We start from the raw sequence: 21,412 nt of genomic DNA, 5'->3' as shown, positions 1-21,412 counted from the left end.
GAATGGGTGAGTTCTATTCATTCTGTCTGAAGCACCTGGCCTTGGCCACTGTTGGAAGACAGGATATTGGGGTAGAATGGCCATTGGTCTGACCCAATATGGCCGTTCTTATGGTGTTATGTTCTGTGGTAGATAGAGGTCTTGATCCTGCATGCCATTGATCATCAGGTGAGGGGCACCCCCAATACTTGTGGTCTTCAATAAGAACTTATGGTACTTATAGATACTGGTAAGACTGGGCTCTGCCTTTGTTACAATTGAATAATCAGCCATACACTTAATGTAATGCTACAGTACAAAAAATATATGGTTCATTTAATAACTAACAGGAAGATTCCTTCAAATTGCTTATGCTGTGATGTAGGAAACTAGACGCTTATTCACACATGCCTAGGTTTTCAGGCTGAAGTTTTATACGCTAGGGCATGAAGGCACCTCAGTAATACCCATGATTCTTGCATCCATAGCATAAGTTTGGGTTGAGCTAGAGAAGTGAGTAGTTTCAACTGGTTTTGAGTGAAATTAAGGGTGAAATTGTGGCAGTTAGCCACTGATCATACTAGGGTTGGTGAACAGCCAAACTCACTCATGGGGAGGGATTGTGACTCATGGAAAGAAAGAAGACTACTGCATGCTGGAGGAATCACAGACTGCACCGCCCTTTAAATACAATAAGCTACAGGCCCCAGTGGAACAGGTCTCTGTCATTCCTCTCCCATCCTCTGGAGCACTTCCAAGAGCATGCTAAGGAAGCAGTTGTTGTACTCCCCAAGTGCAGACCCTCATGTGAACTATTATGATAGGCGAAGGCTTCCTCCCTGCATCAGCTCCTTCTACACAAAGACTCTATCACTTTCCAGTAAATCATTCAGCTTCCTTTCAGATTTCAATTAACTTGGCATTTAACAAGTCTGTTTTCTACCCAAAGCCTGTTAGCTTTACTATGCTAAAGGTTCGACTCTTTCAAGCAGTGCAAATATTAATCTTATGTTATTACTGTACTAAATGTTCAATTGATTTGAATATTAAAATAGACTAGGGGCAATTCAGTAAAACGTGATTACAGAAATAGTATGTCCCATTCCGTCACACAATAACTCCTATGCATAACTTAAGCGATTGCAGATTATGAGCCTGTTCCTGCTAGAAACTAAGCATGTCCTGCTGTACCCCTTCAACAGTCATCTTCTTCAGACCAAAGCCCTGGGACAATTGCCAGGGAATGCACAAATGCATAAAAAGAAGTCCTTTTTGTTCTCAGGGTTAAGCCAGAAAATATTTTTCCACTATGACCTCAGCATGCTTTTTGATAAATTTTCATTCCGTACCAACATTTCTCCTGTATAACACATATCTCCTTTTCTCATCTCAGTAGCTTTAATGCTGTATGGCCATGTTTGCACACACATTTCTCTCTTTTCTTTCTATACATTACGGGTCAGATTCTTAGCTGCACCCAACAATTGCCTTTTCATATGTGTTCATTTTTTAAATTGTATCCTTTGGTATATATGGTTGTGACAATTTTCTTCCACTATTTGATCTGAGGAAGTGGGTCTGGCCCACGAAAGCTCATCACCTAATAAACCATCTTGTGAGTCTTTAAAGTGCTACAAAGTCCTGTTTTTGTTTCAGCTATACCAGACTAACACGGCTACATTTCTATCACTATCCAACAAGTGCCAGGCACTCCAGAGAAAAGGATAGGCTGTGAAGAAACTATTTGTGGCTCCTCAATCATGCAGTTGATTCTGCATGGGCTTATGTCTCTCTATGTGCTTTAAACAAACTTCAAAGTAGAGCTTGACAACCTCATCAATCAGTGTCCCTAGGATTCATTTCAGCAAGGGATTGCCAGAACACAGGAATATTCCAGCCATATTTCTTTTGTATGGAAGGGATGATGTAGAGCAGCTGGATCGATGCCTGGCAGAATTCTTATCTGGAAAGGTCTTCTGCATGTACAGGTCTTCCATGGGACTTCACAAAAAGTTATAGCCCAGTAGATAATTTGAGAAATTATATTTTAAACACTCCAACAATTAGAGGATGACACCCTTACAAAACAATAAATACCTGAACAAGTTTGCCATTTCCACAACTGGAGAGCAATAATACCATATATAAAAGCCTGTCTACATGCTGAACTTGGGTTACTAATGGGAAAGAAGACAGTCTCACTAAGGCCCATAGCATAATTTTGCAACCAGACTCTGGGAGAGTCATTATCTGCACAATATGCCATATATATATAAAAAGGAAAATAAGAACAACCCAGGAAACTACAGACCAGTCAGTTTAACTTTTGTGCCAGGAAAGATAATGGAGCAAGTAATTAAGGAATTCATCTGCAAACATCTGGAAGAAAATAAGGTGATAGGTAGCAGCAAGCTTGGATTTGTAAAGAACAAATCATGTCAAGCCAATCTGATAGCTTTCTTTGATAGGATAACGAGTCTTGTGAATAAGAGAGAAATGTTGGACGTGGTATACCTAAACTTTAGTAAGTCATTTGATATGGTCTCGCATGATATTCTTATCAATAAACTAGGCAAATACAACTTAGGTGGGGCTACTATAAGGTGGATGCATAACTGGCTGGATAATCATTCGCAGAGAGTAGTTATTAATGGTTCACAATCTTGCTGGAAAGGCATAACAAGTGGGGTTCCACAGGGGTCTGTTTTGGAACTGGTTCTGTTCAATATACATCAACGATTTAGATATTAGCATAGAGCAGTGGTCCCCAACCTTTCACGGCTGCCGGGCCCCCGGGGGCGGAGCCGCTCACGCGCTGTGCTTCTGAGGGTGGGACCATGCATGAGCCGTGAGCCCGGGGTCGGGGCCACGCATGCGCCACGCACCCAGGGCCGGCATCACACATATGCCACACGCCCAGGCCAGGGGCTGCCCACATGCCACACACCAGGGCCGGCATCACGCATGTGCTGCTCGCCCGGGGCAGGGCCTGGCACCGCACCACACACCCGGGGCCAGCAACACATGTGCCACGTGCCAGGAGTGGGGCCAGCCCCAAATGTTTCAGCGGATGCACATAAATGCCCCGGCGGGAGCCATAGCGCCTGCGGGCACCACGTTGGGGACCACTGGCATAAAGAATACGTTTATTAAGTTTGCAGATGATATGAAGCTGAGAGGGGTCACAACTGCTCTGGAGAATAGGGTCATAATTCAAAATGATCTGGACAAACTGGAGGAATGGTCTGAGGTAAATAGGATAAAGTTTAATAAGGATAAATGCAAAGTACTCCACTTAAGAAGGAACAATCAGTTTCATACATACAGAATGGGAAGTGACTGTCTAGGAAGGAGTACTGTTGAAAGGGATCTAAGTGTTATAGTAGACCAAAAGCTAAACATGAGTCAACAGTGTGACACATGCAAAAAAAGCAAAATTGATTCTGGGATGCATTAACAGGTGTGTTGTGAGTGAGACACGAGAGGTCATTCTTCCGCTCTACTCTGCGCTGAGTAGGCCTCAGTTGGAGTATTGTGTCCACCTTCTGAGCACCACATTTCTAGAAAGATGTGGAGAAATTGGAGACGATCCAGAGAAGAGCAAGAAGAATGATTAAAGGTCTAGAGAATATGATCTATGAAGGAAGACTGAAAGAACTGGGATTGTTTAGTTTGAAAGGAGAAGACTGAGAGGGGACATGATAATGGTTTTCAGGTATTTAAAAGAGTGTCACAAGCAGGAAGGAGAAAAATTTTTCTCCTTGGCCTCTGAGGATAGGACAAGAAGCAATGGGCTTAAACTGCAGCTGCGGAAGTTTAGGTTGGACATTAGGAAAAAGTTCCTAACTGTTAGGGTGGTGAAACACTGGAATAAGTTGCCAAGGAAGGTTGTGGAATCTCCATCTCTGGAGATATTTAAGAGCAGATTAGATAGACATCTATCAGGGACGGTCTAGACAGTCCTGGGTCCTGCCTTGAGGGCAGGGGCCTGGAATCAATGACCTCTCGAGGTCCCTTCAAGTACTAGTGTTCTATGATTCCATGTTATCCAGCCAGCGGAAAGAATATTGCAATTTCACTCTTGAGCACAAGTCTTTAACATGAGGGGTTATGGTGCTGTTCAGTTTGCTATTTAACTGCCTAATTTTGTATAATTTTACAAACATTGCAGAACAAAGTTCTGTGACTACAGTGCAAGGCAACCTGACACACATTAGGAATATCATGTTTTCTCTTTTTAAGTCATACCGACAATAAAAATTCTATAAAAGATTATATTTTTTTCTGATTTTATATAAGAATCATAATGTGAAAATCACAATCAAAATGCTGTGTGAGATCTGGAAAGTTTATAATTTCAAAATCTTCCACAATAGAAGGCGACACAGTGGATGATGCCCGGCCCCCCCACCTCCCCCCCTGCAACGTGAGGGCTACCGTGCCCTGCACCGTCAGAGCCGTTGTGTTTGTACAGAGGCCATGGTCAGGCTGTCTGGCTCTCCCCGAGACTGGGAGCTGTCCCAAGACCACATCCGTGTCCCTGTGCCGTGAATAGTGTGGCTGGGGCGGGGGGCGGGAGATGTCCCCTGCCTCTGTGTAGAGGGGACGTGTAAAGGGAAAGTATCCTGCTAGGTCCTGCCCCGGGGTCGGGAGCATGTCAGGTCTCTTCACACATGCATGTGCCTATTGGGTGGCATGGCACGTTCTCGCACATGCACAGGTGTCTGCATGATCCATGGGAGGCATGGCCCACGCACGTGGTCTCTGGTCTCCCTCCCCGCCTCCCACCCCCAGGCAGGGGACAGTGCTGGCACTTACCCAGTATGGCCTCCCTGGATGTCCCTGCCGACTCCAGTGGTGGAACTCCTTGCGGTGGCCCCTCCTGTGTGCCCAGGTCAGGGCCCTCCAGTCCCGGCTTGCTGCCTCCCAGGCTGGCGCGGACCACCCCACCCCCCAAGAGTCGGTCGAGGGCGGGGAAGTAGGGGCAGATGACAGCCCCGACTGTGGCGCCACCCCTGGTGGCCTTGGCGTATGCCTGCAGCAGCTGTTTAATTTTCAGGCACACCTGCTCTTCTATGAGCCTGTGTCTCTTTCGGGCCATGGCGGCCGCATTCCTCCACCTCGTGCGGAGATCATGGAGGTTGGGAGCCTGCCCCCAAACCTCAATGAGGTCCATGACCTCCACACTAGACCAGGAGGGTGTGCGCCGTCTACGGCCCCTGGCTGGCCCCTGGGTGCTGGGGGACTGGGCAGGGGACGGCTCACTCGCACTGGCTGCCTGGCTCATCCTGCAGCCACTGGGTCAGGGCAAAGACTTCTGGCAGGGCTGGCTGTGGAAAGTGCCATCTGGCCAGAGTCTATCCCTTTAAGGGCCCCGGAGCTGGGGGAGAAAAGAGGAGTTTTCCCAGAGTGGCCACCAGGGGGAACCTGGGAAGGACTAGCCTCCAGTTAGTTCAAATTAAGTGGCTACACAGCCCTTAATTCGAACTAGGCGTTACTCTTCGTAGAATGAGGTTTACCTAGTTCGAATTAAGCGCTCTGCTAGTTCGAATTAAGTTTGAACTAGCGGTTTGTATAGACACTATGAATGAACTTTGGAGAGTAGACATACCCTATGAGACTGCCCCAGCTTGTATTATGTACAACAGCCCTTAGACTGAACTAAATGGTGTCACGGTCTATAATAGCCTCTAGTTGCCCCATAATAGAGGAAACAGATAGCTGGGTTAGAGCTATCTTCTTCCCATAGCCTCATCAAACTGTAAGCCTACAACAATCTGAGGTATTATTGTCGTTTGTAATGACATACCCATATTAACTTTTCTGATGGTAGAGCATAAAAACAATGTAGATGCAGGATTCAGCATGAATTAGTAATGCAAGTAAGTCCCCATGACCCCAACCTGCTTGTCTAACCTGTGCTGTAACCCACGCTGCTGTGTTTACACTGATATTTTTAGCCAGCCTAGCACAGGTATGTCTTCCAGAGGAGCAGTCACATTTCTGATTGTGTGTAGGCTCAGTTGCAGATTCTGTTCAGTACATAGCATAGTTGTGTGTGTTTAAGAAGTTACTTGTCTCTCTGTTAGTTTTATAGTCTACTAGCCGGACTTATCCAGCGTTGCCCGCGAAATTGGAGGAACAAAATTTAGAAAAACAAAAGTTAGTCCTGACAGCCTCCAGCCACACCGCAGCTGCCAATGCCTGACATCTGGCCATTATGGCAGACCCCCATACTTTTCTACTGCTGCATAAAGCAGAATCTCTGACTCAAAAAAAGAGGCATTGCAATTTTGAGAATCAAAGCTATTTGACTTGGCAAACTTAGATACAAAAGTCACAATAGAAACTATAAAAGTGGCGAGGAGTCCTGTCGCAAATGGAAACTATGTCTCTCTTTTCTTCCCATGTCATGAGTCTTGGAGCCATTAAAAGCACAATGGAAGGGAGAGCCCCCAAATCACCATGGCTTGTTTCCCCACCATTGCTGGAAGCATATGGAGGCCCCTTTTCAGTAGTGCAATGTGTTGCTTCCTATCAGATGGTATTTTTGCTAATTATCCTTGTACAAGCTAATTTTTTTTGGTAGGGAAGTATGGGATAGGCATGCTGGGTCTGCAAATTCTCATCCAAGAGCTGAGTGTAGAGATGCCTCAATCAATGGGGCTGGCCCTACTGAATCTGAGGGATTTCAATGTGACACCTCAAACTCTTCTCCCATCTTTTTTGATGAAACTATGAGTCAACTACCTGAGCCTGCTGGTACCTCTATAGTCCCTCCTCCAGCACCACCCCCTTGACCAGCTGCCTCTCCCATGGACTGCATCTCTCACGCCTCCAAGAACATCCAGTATCAAATCCAGGACCAATGCCCAGATTTGAGGGATCCCCCCCGGCCTTGGATTAATTTCTCACCCACCCAGCATCATCCAGTGCTGCCTCTGGGCCAGTGCCCCTCAAAGGAGATCCCCCCCCGCCATGGGCTTCATTTCTGACTCACTCCCAGTACGATTGTCCAGCCCCACTTCCTTCATCCTCCCACTCGCCCTCCTCCCCATGTGCCTCCCAATGGTCCAGCCGCTCCCACTTGCTCCCAATGGTCTAGCCCCCCCCCCGGACCAGCCCACCCCCCAATGATCCAGCCCCCCCAATCCTGCCCTACCCCCACTCATCACCAATGGTCCAGCCCCATTCATTCCTTCCCCCACTCTCACCTCTGGGTCCCCGATGTGCCTCCTTCCAGACATTTTTTCAAAGTGGCAGCTGAGCAGTAATACCAGCCCTTCCCCCTCCACCTGGAGCAAGCCCCGGCAGCAACCCGCCCACCGGTTGGTCAGTCGCCAGGCCCCGAGCCAATCTCAGTATTGAAGAGGGATCTCCATATGCTTTCAGCAATGACAGGGAAGCCATTCCTCCCCACGCTGCCAAGCTCCGTGCAGCCTCAGGGAGAGGTGTTGGTCTCTCATCTCTTTCCTCCCACAGTACCTTAAAACCTTCTCCTGGAGGAAAGGTTATTCCAGGGAAAGTTTGATTGCGGTAGGTCTTATAGTGTCCAAGATTTTAGAGCTCAAACAGACAAACATTCTCCTTTATGGTATGTCTACACTGCAAAGTTAATTCAAAATAACAGATGTTATTTCGAATTAACTTTAATAGCGTCTATACATGCAATTCAATTAATTTGAAATAGCAGAGCGCTTCATTCGAATTTGGTAAACCTCATTCTATTTACCAATAGCCAATAGCCTTTTCGAATTAAGTGCTGTGTAGACACTTAATTCGAAATATGGGGCCTCTAGCCCTTCCCAGGGAGCCCTGGTGGCCACTCTGGGCACAACCAGGAAAACTTACTCTCCTCCCCTCCAGCCCGGGAGCCATGAAAGGGGTAGACTCTGGCCACAGTGTCTGTGCCAGCTCCAAATCTGCCAGCCCAGAGCCAGCAATGGCCACCAGGGCCCCTGACCCAGTGGCCCCAAAGCATGAGCCAGCAAGCCACTGGCAGCAAGCCCTCCACCACTCCCCAGGAGCAGTCTGCCAGTTCCCAGGAGCCTGACAGTCTGACAGTTCCCAGGAGCCTCAGTCAGCAGCCCCACCCACTAAGTCCTAACCTGATGCCCTGCTGGCACTGGTTCTGGCCATCCTTAACTTCGGTTCAGGGTCCACTCAGTGTGGACGTGCTATTTCGAAATAGCAAAACACTATTTTGAAATAGGTTTTGTGGGTAGATACGTTAATTTGAATTAGCTTAATTCGAATTAAGTATTTCTAATTCAGTTAACTTGAAATAGTGCTGTAGTGTAGACATACCCTTATATGTTAGATAATGTAGTAGCCCAATGTCTGTGACTCTGTAATACTGTAGCGTTATGTCTTGCCTCTGGGGGGTGCTGTTGCCTCACACCGTGGCACTCAGCTGACTTCTGCACTGCTCAGCCGGGCCACCATGGGGGAGCAAGCAGAGCAAGTGGTTGCTTGGGCTTTCCCACGGCGGCCTGGCTGAGTGGCGCAGAACTCAGCTGAGCTCCATGGCGGGAGGTGAAGGGGGGAGGGGTGATGATGTACATGGCCAGGCCCCGCCCCCTAGCCGTGAACAGATCCTGGCCAGGGGGAGGGCAGGGGAATGAGGGAGGGGAGAGGACAACTGGGAGGCTGCAGGATCAGTGGTGGGGTGAAGGGAACTGGTGCAGGGGGGCAGCTAGAGCTTATAGGCAGCTGCTCATCTGGGCTCCCCATGCAGGAGGGGGAGGAGAAAAGACAGAGTGAGGGGCACAAGGGGGAGAAGAGAAAGAGAGATGGAGAGAGAGGCAGGAGATGGAGGAGAGCTGAGAGAGAGTGTGGGGAGGCGGTAAGAGGAGGGAAGAGAGAGAGCGATGGAGCGAGAGGCCAAAGGTTCAGGAGAGAAGACCGAGATAGAAAGGAAATAGGACGTGAAGGAGAGACCTGAAAATCCCGTTTTATGATGGGCTAATTGGCTAGTTAGATATGAACATGTATCTTTAAGAACATATTTTTAGGAATGATATTAGGCTGATATTACTGCACATACTTGTACAGGAGTATGCCTGTTCAAAGGTAAGATGTACCACCACCTTAGCTCCTACTGTTTCAGTTTTGTGTATGAAATGATAGCTGCATATTCTCTGTATTAAAATATCTCAGAGGGGTAACCATTTTGGTTTGTAAGTCTAAAAACAATGAGTAATTTTGAGGCACTTCAGAGACTAACCAAAATATATAGAACCCACTTCCTCAGATGAATTGTAGTGGTAAATTGGTTTTTACCCACAAAAACTCATGCTTCTATATATTTTGGTTAGTCTCTAAGGTGCCACAGGACTACTCCTTATTTTTTGTATTGTCCCTAATGCAACCAGTTATACTGAAAGCCATCCTACTACATTGATGAGTCAGGATTCATGAAACCATCACTATAGGAAAGCACTTAAGCACATCCTTAAATTTAAGCATGAGCTCAAGTCCCATTGAAGTTCAATTGTACACTTGGGACAAACACCTATCCTATTGAAGCTGGAAAAGCATCTAGCACATATGTGATGATGGGATTGCAAATAGTTTCCTTAACTTTCTTGTCCTCTGAAGAACAATAGACAAGTTTAAATGTTACTTTTTACTACAGAAGGCACCCAAGACCATTTTGTTTATGTCGTAAATATATATTTTAAGAGCAGTTTGAGTGGCTGTTCATACTGGCTGATGATTCATGGAGCTCAGCATAGTACAATACAATAGTATTCCTTCTCCTGGGAAATTTAGGACTATATTGTAACAAAAGTATCAAAAAGAAATCATTTTCATCTTCTGTTATCCATAGATACAAGATGTAGTTGTACAAACTTACAGTGCTCATGTTGGAGCGAGTTTAGATGTGACAGCCATTTAAGCTGATATCTCATGGTTTAGTTTATTGTATGTCAGCATTGCTGTATGGTTTGGGCAGGGATACAACAAAAGACCAGGAATCAAATCCCCAGTCCTTTGGCCTGTGTGAACTAGTGTAAGTCATATACAGGAATATAGCAGCTGCTATATTATCAGAAATTCCTCTAATACGGAATCATGTTTCTGGTTCTGAATTCTACTGTGTGCTTCAAAGGAAGTCACTAGAAATTCCATAGTGGACTGTTTTACTCTGTGTTTCTCTCAAATGAAAGGGAAGTTTCTTTTAAACCCCTGTCAGTCAGCCTTGGTCCCTTATTTGGAAATAATAAGCAGAGTATCCTCACTACCAAGCACATTATTTTGAAATAAAGGGCTGGTTTATTTGAAATAACTCCTGCTTTCCTTGAGGAATAATCTTATTTTAAAATAGTTATTTCGGGAGTTATTATTTAGAAATAATTTCCTAGTGTAGACATGCCTTTAGAGGTGGGATTATACTCTGAAACTTGAGAGTTTATAGTTCTCTTATTTTAATGCAATTTTGGATAGCTTGTTTATCCATATAATCCATATAATCTCTCTTTTAATGCTATTGTGCTATTGGCCTATGTGCTGTCTAGTGTACATAAGTACCACAGGTGAACTATGGAAAAGACTGTATAAAATGTATTTGCCATTACATTTTTATAGTTTACAGGTTTCTTGTCCTTGTGTTGGGATGCAGCGTTGCCTAGCGATCAGAGCTCAGTGCTGTGATTCACATAACCTAGGTTCCATGACTAATTCTGTTGTTGGCCTTGTGGGTGACTTTGGGCAAGTGACATATTCTCTCCGTGTTGTAGTTTTTACATCTGTAAAATGGGAATAATGATATTGACTTCCACTATAAACTCTTTGAGACTTGCAGATGAAAAGCACTAAATAAGAGCTAGGTATTTTGTTAATATTATTTTATTATAAGAAAAGATATCTAGGAAAAAATGTACCTTTTCTAGACCTCCTTATTTTGCATACTTGATCACATCTCCCCTTTTCTGACTCCTGCAAGCTAAATAGTCTCAGTATTTCAGTCTTTCCTCTTTCAGTGTCTCTGATCATTTTCATTGCCAATCTTTGCTCTTCTCTCTCTATTTTTGTTACAGGAAAATTGAGAAACGGTAACCAGGACTGAATGCAGTATCCCAGGTTAGAGCATAAACAAGAAGATACAAGAAGAGAAATTGCAGCACTCTTTAAATATAAGCTCTTATTAACATTTGTCTTTTCATAGATGCAGCATGTATCGCATCACCATTTAATGATTAAAAGGGGAATACAAGGTGCAGTCCTTTCAGTTCAAATCTTTGACATTTTTTATGTGTTATCTTCCTTAGCTCTCTGGTAATCTTCCAAAGAAATGCTGCAACTATAGTTCCAGTCACTCTTGCGTAGAGAGCCCTGTTTCCTGTTCGAAGTACACAAAATACACACACAGATCTTTTCTGTAATCTCAGCACTTTTGTGCCATCTCTTTCACAGTGAATATCAGCACACCCACTGACTTTTCTCTCTTTTTATCTTGCATTATATTCAGGGTTCACTAGAAATGAACTTCTCAGACATGCTGTGCACACTAATATTTCCTGAGCGCTTATATAATTTCTTGCCCTCTTCTTCTGTGTGGAGTTGAAGTGCTCATCAGCACCTGCTGTGCAAAGATTGATATTCATGGAGATGCCCATAATCACCTGGAAGGGAATTTATGAAATAATAAAAAAATGGTAGGAAATGGAATCTCTTTACCATTTTTATTTTCTTCTTGTAGCTTGATTTTCAGTTTGTATTATTACTTATCAAATGTGTAAGACATACTTGTTCTATTGAGAAGCCATTTATATAGTTAAAACAAAGAATATAATGTTGTTTTCTTAAACTAGGAAGCAAACTTATTTTGCTGAAAACACTTCTACTATCTCTCATAACCTACTGTCGAAAATATTCCCCTAAGGGATCCAAGGAGCATTGTCAGAGAAAAGCTTGGTCAAAAAGACACAAATTGCACTGTGATAGAAAGCCATTGCCTGTAGAGTCCCAGGGTGAAGAACTATTGCTGAAAAAAACCCAGAACCAACACCGATGCATTCCATTCTGGAGACTAATAATGGAAGTTTCCAGACAAGTAAAACCACCATGATGGCATATACTGTACGGATTAAGGGTAAACTCTAAAATAACAGGATCTTAGTCCATTTACAGAAGGACTTTAGTGATGTAGAAATGGTCTTCAGCAACAAGTAAAGTGGCAGTGGTTGAACTTCCATGGGCAAAACCCACTTCTTCAGGTGACTTGATTGCTACATAAGATCATCTCATTTGAAAATCTTAAGAAACCAAAAAAATGGTCCAACAGCACCCTAGAGACTAACAAAAAATGTATATGGTGGTATGAGCTTTCATGGACCCAACCCACTTCTTCAGATGAATGAATTAACGGGTCTAGAGGGGATAGGGAGGGAAAGAGAAGGACAATTTTTTTGTCAATTAGAGTGTCACTGCTAAATAAGGCTAATGGAGTGAGCTGTAAGTGCCTGGTACTTAGCTTTTGACGTCATTAGGGTATTGAATGTAGTGGCCCATCCAGTTCAGGTCTTTGTTGAAATCTTGATTAAAGGTGTCAAGTTTATAAATGAAGGCAAGTTCTGCAGCTTCTCTCTCCAGTTGGTTTTGAAATTGTTTTGTAATAGTATAGTCACTTTTAGATCCATTAATGAGTGTCCAAGCAAGTGAAAATGTTCCCCAACAGATTTCTGTGTGTTGCCATTTCGAATATCTGATTTGTGTCCTTTAATTCTTTGTCATAGAGATTGTCCAGTTTGGCCAATAGACATGGCAGAGTGGGTTTTACCCACGAAAGCTGATGATACTATATATTTATATTTTTGTTAGTTTTGTTAGTGAGATGCCACAGGACTACTTATTTTAAAAAAAATATTTTTAAAGCTACAGACTAACATGGCTACCTCTCTGAGACTAACTGAGATTAATATCGAAGGAGCCCATAGTCACAAATTATGTTATTTTAATATATATATTTTATATACATATATGAATATTTCATTTTATTACCCTCTCTGGCGAAGAGGATAACTGACAAGCAACAAAGTACACAATGACAGAATGCAGAATTCTGTCATTACATTGCCAAGTAGGGTAGATATACGTGACCTCAAACCATAACCATTATTACAAAGTAGATCAAACAACTCAGTCTTGCTAAATTTGAACCTGAGGCTCCAGGTGGACTAAGCAAGCTAAAACTGAGGCTTGGGTCAATAAATAATTTCCCAAAACAAGTATTTTCTCCTTTCTCTGATCTTCTGTGCCACACAGCATGCCAGAGAAAGACACAGCAAAATAGCAAAAGAAAAGCAGCCAGTGATACTCCCATGGTTCTAATGCGTGGTAGTTGCATATTGCTAGCACTGGATCTCCATGCATGCACAGTGAGCCACCTGGGAGAACTCAGCTTGAAAGTTAACAGCCATTTTGCCTGAATAAGGTGTGCAGATTTTAGCAATCTACTCTACGTGCAATTTCAGTAGGTAATTTGTAATAGCATTCATCTTCCATTATTTTCTGTTGATAATCTGTAGTATTTAATGTGTTTTTTCTATTGTCAAAGCCTTGTTTTTCTTCTTTTTCTTTTGTAACATTTTTTGTCATTTTCTCCTTCAGTGCATTAAGATTCAATTATGTACTTTGGCTAATTGCTGGTTGCTTAATGTCAAAATACATAATGTGTCTGAAGTGTCTTGAACTATTTTTCCTTCACAGAATCATATATGGCATTATATATCAGCTCAAACAATATGAGAACCATTCAGTATGTATCATGCCAGATAAAATTCCAATAGAACATATATTACATCTTTCTGGTATACAGTAACAGGCATTTATAATGCATGAACAGCTCTTATTATACATATTGGATGCTGAGGGCCTTTCTATAGAGGGTTTATTTACTCAGATTCTAAATTTGCCATGTAATTTTAACACATTTTAGGGGCTGACAAAGATAAAAATACTTTTATAGGCTAATGTAACTGGACACAGAGAAGTGCCAAAGTGCATTAGAGAATAGAAATCCATTCTACTTCATGCATGAATTTACCCTTTTCCAGAAACAGAATTTATTTGCATATTTTATTTCACATTTCTGAGTTATGCAGAAGGTTAAATTTATATAAACATCATGATTAAATGGCACACATAGACAACAAAGTAAGCCATTCCTATCTTGCACATGCTTTCTAATCACATTGATCACCCTGATCAATCTGTCCCTCATCCTTCATATAGGTTGTGCCAATCATAACACATCTTCCATTCTTTTCTTTCCCTGGCCTTCCTATTCCATGTGTGGCTGTGTCTTTTCCAGATAAATCTTCCCATGTTTTCAGTGATCATCCCAGTGGTCATTTCAGTTTCTGTGCGTACCACTTGGCAACAACTGTAGTACATCGATTATGAGTGAGCCAAGCTAAATGTTCATTGAATTTTGCTGTACCTGCTTTTCAAAAATGCCATCCTGCACTTCTCTTTGCTGTCTGATCACTTCACTGGGGACTTGTTCATGGATTGAAATCTCCAGAATTATTTCTGTTGCCTTCTCTGTGACAGACAGTTGTTGCTCCTCTGTCTTCATCAGTGCTCATATTTTCTGCCGTACCACTTTACTGACAGTAGTGTTGAGTTGAAAAGGTACATGTTGCCTTGTTGTTTTTTCCTTGGAAGACATCCTTGATTGAATTGAATGTGCAACAGCCAGCTTGCTTTCTTTGTGGGATGTCACCGTCCTGATCACAGCACACATTAATTTCTTGGACCAACTAATGTATTCTTGAACTTCTACTATTTGTTTTCCTTTAAATATTGTTTGGGCTTTTGGCATTAGTTTGAGTGGTTCATTTTAAGTCCAACTTAGCTGATTTTGAGTTAACAGCATTTTCTGTAGTATGGGAATAAAGGGAAACAAGAAGACTTTTTATAAATACATTAGAAGCAAGAGGAAGACCAAGGAGAGGGTAGGCCCACTGGTCAGTGAGGAGGGAGAAACAGTAACAGGAAACTTGGAAATGGCAGAGATGCTCAATGACTTCTTTGTTTCAGTCTTCACCGAGAAGTCTGTAGGAACGCCTAACATAGTGAATGCTAGTGGGAAGGAGATAGTTTTAGAAGGTAAAATAAAAAAAAGCAAGTTAAAAATCAACTAGAAAAGTTAGATGCCTGCAAATCACCAGTTGAAGTATTGTGTTCAGTTCTGGGCACCGCATTTCAGGAAAGACGTGGAGAAATTGGAGAGGGTCCAGAGAAGAGCAACGAGAATGATTAAAGGTCTAGAGAACATGACCTATGAAGGAAGGCTGAAGGAATTGCGTTTGTTTAGTTTAGAAAAGAGAAGATTGAGGGGCAACATTATAGCAGTTTTCAGAGATCTAAAAGGGTGCCATAAGGAGGAGGGAGAAAACTTGTTCATCTTGGCTTCTGAGGATACAACAAGAAGCTTAAACTGCAGCAAGGGAGGTTTAGGTTGGACATTAGGAAAAAGTTCCTAACGGTCAGGGTAGTCAAACACTGGAATAAATTGCCCAGGGAGGTTGTGGAATCTCCATCTCTGGAGATATTTGAGGGTAGGTTAGATAAATGTCTATCAGGAATGGTCTAGACAGTATTTGGTCCTGCCATGAGGGCAGGAGACTGGACTCGATGACCTCTCCAGGACCCTTCCAGTCCTAGTATTCTGTGATTCTATTATAGTGTTTTCGACAGGCAACGTGATATCATTTGCATATCTGAGGAGGTTTAACTGTTCTCTGTTGACATGGATTCCAACCTTCCAGTTAATTTGCATCATTACGATTTGAGGAAGTATGTGAAGCATTTTGATGAGACCAAGTCTCCAAGCTTCTTGCATTTTTGACTGGGATGTGGAGGGGAGTATCATGAGTTTTAGCTATTGTGCAGTCAGAATTTCCTTCTTTTAGTTGTTTGATTTAGTTTGTGTTGATGCTCTGCTTTGCAAGAGCTTTCAGCTCTTCATTGATCTTTATTCTGTCAAATGCTTTTCATAGTCGATGAATGCAATGCATAAATGGAATTTGTATTCCCTTGATTGATCCAATAGCTGGTTTGTAATGGAAATATGGTCCAATGTGCTGGAATTCCTTCAAAAAGCTGCCTGCTCTCTTTACTGCTGCTCATCCAAACCCTCTGAGAGTCAGTTTATTATTTTGTTGAATAGTATGTGAGAACAGGGATATTGGACAATAGTGTCTTAGATCTTCATGATCACCACACTTGTACAGAAAAATGGTGCTGGACTCCTTCCAGGTGGCTGATATCTTCTGCATTTCCCTCTTCAGCTTAACATCTGAGCAAGGTTTTTCCAGAAGTTCTGGCCATTGGCTCTCATCATTTTGGTTGTCAGTCCATCTTTTTCTAGAGTGCTTCTTTCATTTGGTAGACTGCATCTCAAACTTTGCTGACAAGGACAGAAATACACACTCATTGATCTTTTCAAGTGTTGGCAGTAGGACATTTATTTGAAACTTGAACTGTTCAGTGTAGAAATCTTCAGATCACTTTCAACTCAGTCCTGCAGTTACTGTATTTCCATCCTTGTTCTTCAGTGCCATTATTGTCAGCCTGTACAGCATCAATTCCTGTTTGCATTTTTGAAGGTCTGTGATCTTCAGCCATTTTTTGGAGCCTTTCATTTGGTACTTCTCAAGGTCTTCATTTTGTCGTCTTCTTTCTAGTAAAAGAAAAATGTAGACAGTTTGTTCCTTTACTGGTTGAAAATATACTTGTCTTGAAAAAGAACTTTTATTTAAAAGATACATAATATAAAATACAGACACTAAAATGTAGGCACAGGCAATCTTAAGTTTGGTATTTACTATCTTTTGTGTGCTTGACTTTGTAAGCATAATGTTTTTTAGACACTGTGTTTGTGTATTGTAATGAGCAAAAGACCCAATTTCTTAAATACCTAGCATCACTACTATTTTCTTCACCTTAAACCATTAATTCTCAGCTATTTTTCTTTCATTCAAATCTGTAGTTGGCAAATCTGTATCTGGCAGCAAACCATCATGAAACAAAACACATTGTAAATTCTATAATGATTTTTTTTCTACTAAAGCAATTTGTTAATGAGCACAGCATAAATATAAACAATCACAATAAGATAAAAAGTTACTTTTTAAAATGTCAGATAAAAGGCTAGAATTTTCAATGTATTTTGTCTAAATCTGTATCCCTGATATCTACCTTTTAAATTATTTTTAATTTTTTAATTATTTCTTTAGCAGGTTCAAATTCGGAATCCCACATACTTATATTTTTCCATTTCCCCTTATACCTTTTCTCCCCTTGTACTTGATCTCTCATCTCCTCTTCTATTCGTTCTTGATCCACAATTGTTTCCCTCTCCTGTCTGTTTTATTTTCTCATAGCTTGTCTTGGATCTCTCTATTCTGACCCTACATGTTTGATGAGAAGGCTAGATTTTACTATGTTGCTTCTAATATTCTCCTAGCACAAAAATATTGATATTGTAAAAATCAATATTGTAGTAGGAGGACAAGAACAACAGCTGTGCAGTAAAGACAACCCAGCTGGTCCAAAAATTAGTGGTCCAAAATAATGACAAGAGGGTACCTATCCTCCAAGAGAGAACCTATATTTATAATATATAGGTCAGTGTTAAGGAGTCAGTATAAATGTCCACAATGGCAAAGAAAGCATTGTGCTATGAATAAAGCATTTTCAAAACAACTCTTTTGGCCAAAACTGCAGCACTCATGTGCCACCTTCAGCTTCTCAGAATTCCTTCAGATACTTCCTTGGAAACTGTGGATGTTGCCTTGGAAATAGCTTTTTTTTTTTTTTTTTTTTTTTTTTAGGATAACTTTAAGCATTTTATACAATAATAATATCAGGCAGTGGAAACTTGGCAGTTTCAGAGATTCAGCTTTATCATTTTTACTATTTGAAAGAGAAACATTTGCACCTAAAGAGAATACTAAATCTGGAATACACAACCATTTCTCATTTGGAATACTTTTACTGTTGGACATTCTTTTCTTGGCAGGCAGGAAATATCTCTGCCATTGTACTGTAGTCAAGGAAATGTTCCCTTTGTAAATAGTCACAAATCATCACCATCATGGTAGATTCCAAAGGGACATGACCTCCTTTCAAGCTCTACCTGTTCAATACCCATTGCTTAAGGTGGTCTAACTGTATATTCAATTTATGTCCGTCACTGGCAATCTTATTATGCCATGATTGCTTTAGGTGGCCCCATGATCATTAACCATGTAGCAGGATTCCTTGGAGTACACCTTGTTGAATTTCCATTTTTATAATATGTCCAAATGAAATGAACAGGTAGCAGGTTGAAAACAAACAAAAGAATGTACTTACTCAAAAAATACAGTCAATCCATAAAACTCCTCACCAGAGGATGTTGTGAAGTCCAGGAATATAATAGGGTTTAAAAAAGAGCTAGATAAATTCTAGAGGACAGGTCTATCAATGGCTATTGGCCAGGATGGTCAGGAATAGTGTTGCTAGCCTCTGTTGGTCAGAAGGTGGGAATGGGCAACAGGGGATGGATCCCTGGATTTGGCTTTGCATAGCCTTGTTTCTGAGCTTGTCCTTCCACTTGATAAGGAGCACCAGATAGAAATGACAAGAATTTAAAAAAAAACCCTGACCGGTGTTCTTCAGCCTTCCACAGTGCCCATGTTTACTTGTTTTCAGCAACTTGGATAGTGGTATTAAATCCTGGTGTTTTCCCAGACTTCAGCAAATGGATGGTAGTTTTAGTTGAAAGAAGGTACCTTACCTGAACTTCCTGCCCCTTTTCAAATGGAGGGATAGCACGAGACTGACAAGTGAAGAGGTTCTGAAATGATATTCCCATCAGAGCAACTGATTCTACAGACTCTGGCTGACTCTGACATCCCTCCTCTTCACTGAACAAACTGGTGACACCTTTCTCTGTAAACATTGAAAAGTTCAATAGACACTGAGGCTGTGTCTACATTGGCACCCCTTTCCGGAAAAGGGATGCTAATGAGACCAGTCGGAATTGCAAATGCCGTGGGGGATTTAAATAGCCCCAGCGGCATTTGCATGAACATGGCTGCTGCTTTTATCCGGCTCGGGGATTTGCCGGAGAAAAGCGCCAGTCTAGACGGGATCTTGCGGAAAATAAGCCCTTTTCCGCAAGATCCCTTGAAAGTAGGAATAAGGGATCTTCCGGAAAAGGGCTTATTTTCCGCAAGATCCTGTCTAGACTGGTGCTTTTCTCTGGCAAAACCCCGAGCTGGAAAAAAGCGGCAGCCATGTTCATGCAAATACTTCGGGGGTTATTTAAATCCCCCGCGGCATTTGCAATTCCGACTGGTCTCATTAGCATCCCTTTTCCGAAAAGGGGTGCCAATGTAGACACAGCCCCACTGGCAAATATCTCAACAATTGCACAGTTATCTAGTTGCTGAATTGCTCTTTTCAGTGTTTGATAACTACAGATCAGTTCCAAGTTCCCACATAGATTAACTATCCACTGTTGAGTGATCTAGGAGCTAACTGTGGACTTCTCATATTTTCTTGAGGTATATATACATCTGTTCTTTTAAATACTACATATTATTTCACTAACGTAGGTTTGTAAAGCCTTTTATAATATTGGGCATTATTTAAGTGCAAAGTTTTCATTTCCTCTTTATGTACAGGTGTATCTTTTCTCAAGCATATGGGCATATTTCCAAACACTACTGAGCACAATGTCGGCATACCTATATAACATTTTCTAGGATCAGCACCATGAGTTTATTATTATACTAAAGAGATGGATTTATCCAGGATACAGCTTCTTTCATGGGGATTGAATGGGACAGTATGTTAATGAAATAGTCATTCTACACTGAAAGATCTGGGTTCAATTCTCTAGCAAGTATGCATTGAAGAATATTATAAAAGGAAAATATAGCAGCCAATTTTTAATAAAGTTGGACTGAGGGCAAGCTACATGTGTTCAAGTGTAGGGAAGGTCCTTCTAATTGAAAACAGCGAATTAAATTGTAAAAAAAAAAATCTGATGTTATTTTGGGCTGAGATGGAGAGGATGAAGGAGCTTTACCGACCAGAAAGGCAACTAGCTATGAGCCCAAAAGCAACTAATCCATCTTTTTTTGTTGTACTAAGTTTTGCCTCAAAAAATTGTGTTCTCTCTTTGTAAAGGACACTCTCTCTAACCTTCTGAATCAAAGATGGTGATTTAAATTTTTCACCCTCTAGATCCACTCAACAGGAGGCATGTAAGAAACAAACTCAAAATGTGGAGTTTTAGATTAAGTGAAACTTCCAAGGTGTCCTATGGAGTATCAATTCTAGTCATAGTTATTAATAATTTATGGGCATTTTTAGCAATATGAACACTTGGTAACATTTAAATGTATAAAGAAAACTTGTGTGTGCAGAATTCCATGATATGGAAACAACCCTGTATTAAAAACAACAATAATGCATCTTTAGTACATGAACATAGCAAAACACCTCTTCGTATTTTGAATACCTCTTCATAGTTTAATTGTTAAACAATGTGATTTAAAATAATTATATCACATGATCAGAAATTCTTTCATATATGTGACACAAAAATAAATGATAGTTTTGTGAATTATTTCTAAAAATTACCCGTAGTAGTGTGTTTAGGGTTTTTTATTCTATAGTGAGTTACAGTAGCTATAAATAGTGCTGTATGTATGTCACACCACGGCAAAATCATGAAGCAGTGATGGTAATTTTTGGTGAATGCACTGTTGATGTTTGTCTTTTTTTTAAGTTTTGACAATTGAAATTCAGCAACATATCTTCAAAGTCCTAACAGGCCAGGATCCTACTCCTCTTCCTTTGCCTCAACCACCCCCACCTGGACCCACCGAGGGGGCACAGACTACCTGCAGAGCATCTTCCACTCAGAGCATCTTCCAATGAAGAGGAAATGGGGGCTTTAGAAATTCTTGTCCTGTGGGGTTAGGCTTGGGTTTTGAAAGCCTACTTTGCACATATTCTGGGTGTGGACACTGGCAATGCCAGTGTGCCACTGAGTTGGCTCTCGGCATTGCAAAGTACAAGATGGGATTGCAACACTACACAGATTTGACCCTGCTACCTTATGTCACAACAAAAGGGTAGTCAGGCCAAATCTGAGTCCCAACCCCATGGGACACAAGAGCTGTCACTTATCTCCTGCAGTGGCCTTCTTTTCACACTGGCCTAGTGGGACAACTGAGTGCCTTCCACATGGAAGTCATGGACAAACAGAGAAGTCATGATATCTGTGACCTTTTCACAACCATAACAATCCTGCAGCTCTGGCTATAGATATATTTCTATGCTATGAAATTAATTACTAGGACTTTAGTAAAGTGGATTCACTTATAGATTTTCATCCAAACCCAACACTTGGCTTGTTTCT

The 21,412-nt window shown here is 41.7% G+C and overlaps 1 protein-coding gene and 1 long non-coding RNA gene across 5 annotated transcripts in view; one reads left to right on the top strand and one right to left on the bottom strand.

The window, feature by feature from the left end:
- Positions 1–21,412, top strand: part of NEGR1 (neuronal growth regulator 1) — a 694,269-nt gene that overhangs the window by 234,917 nt on the left and 437,940 nt on the right. The window lies entirely within an intron of this gene.
- Positions 15,935–21,412, bottom strand: part of LOC142830564 (uncharacterized) — a 217,308-nt gene continuing 211,830 nt past the window's right edge. Inside the window, exon 3 of the long non-coding RNA XR_012905919.1 lies at positions 15,935–16,672. This is a non-coding gene — a long non-coding RNA (uncharacterized LOC142830564). The remainder of the gene's footprint in view (positions 16,673–21,412) is intronic.

The sequence above is a fragment of the Pelodiscus sinensis genome, chromosome 9, assembly GCF_049634645.1.
Source record: "Pelodiscus sinensis isolate JC-2024 chromosome 9, ASM4963464v1, whole genome shotgun sequence".
Classification (NCBI taxonomy): domain Eukaryota; kingdom Metazoa; phylum Chordata; order Testudines; family Trionychidae; genus Pelodiscus; species Pelodiscus sinensis.
Note: the sequence above shows the minus strand (reverse complement) of the source record. Positions and strands in the feature narration are given on the sequence as shown.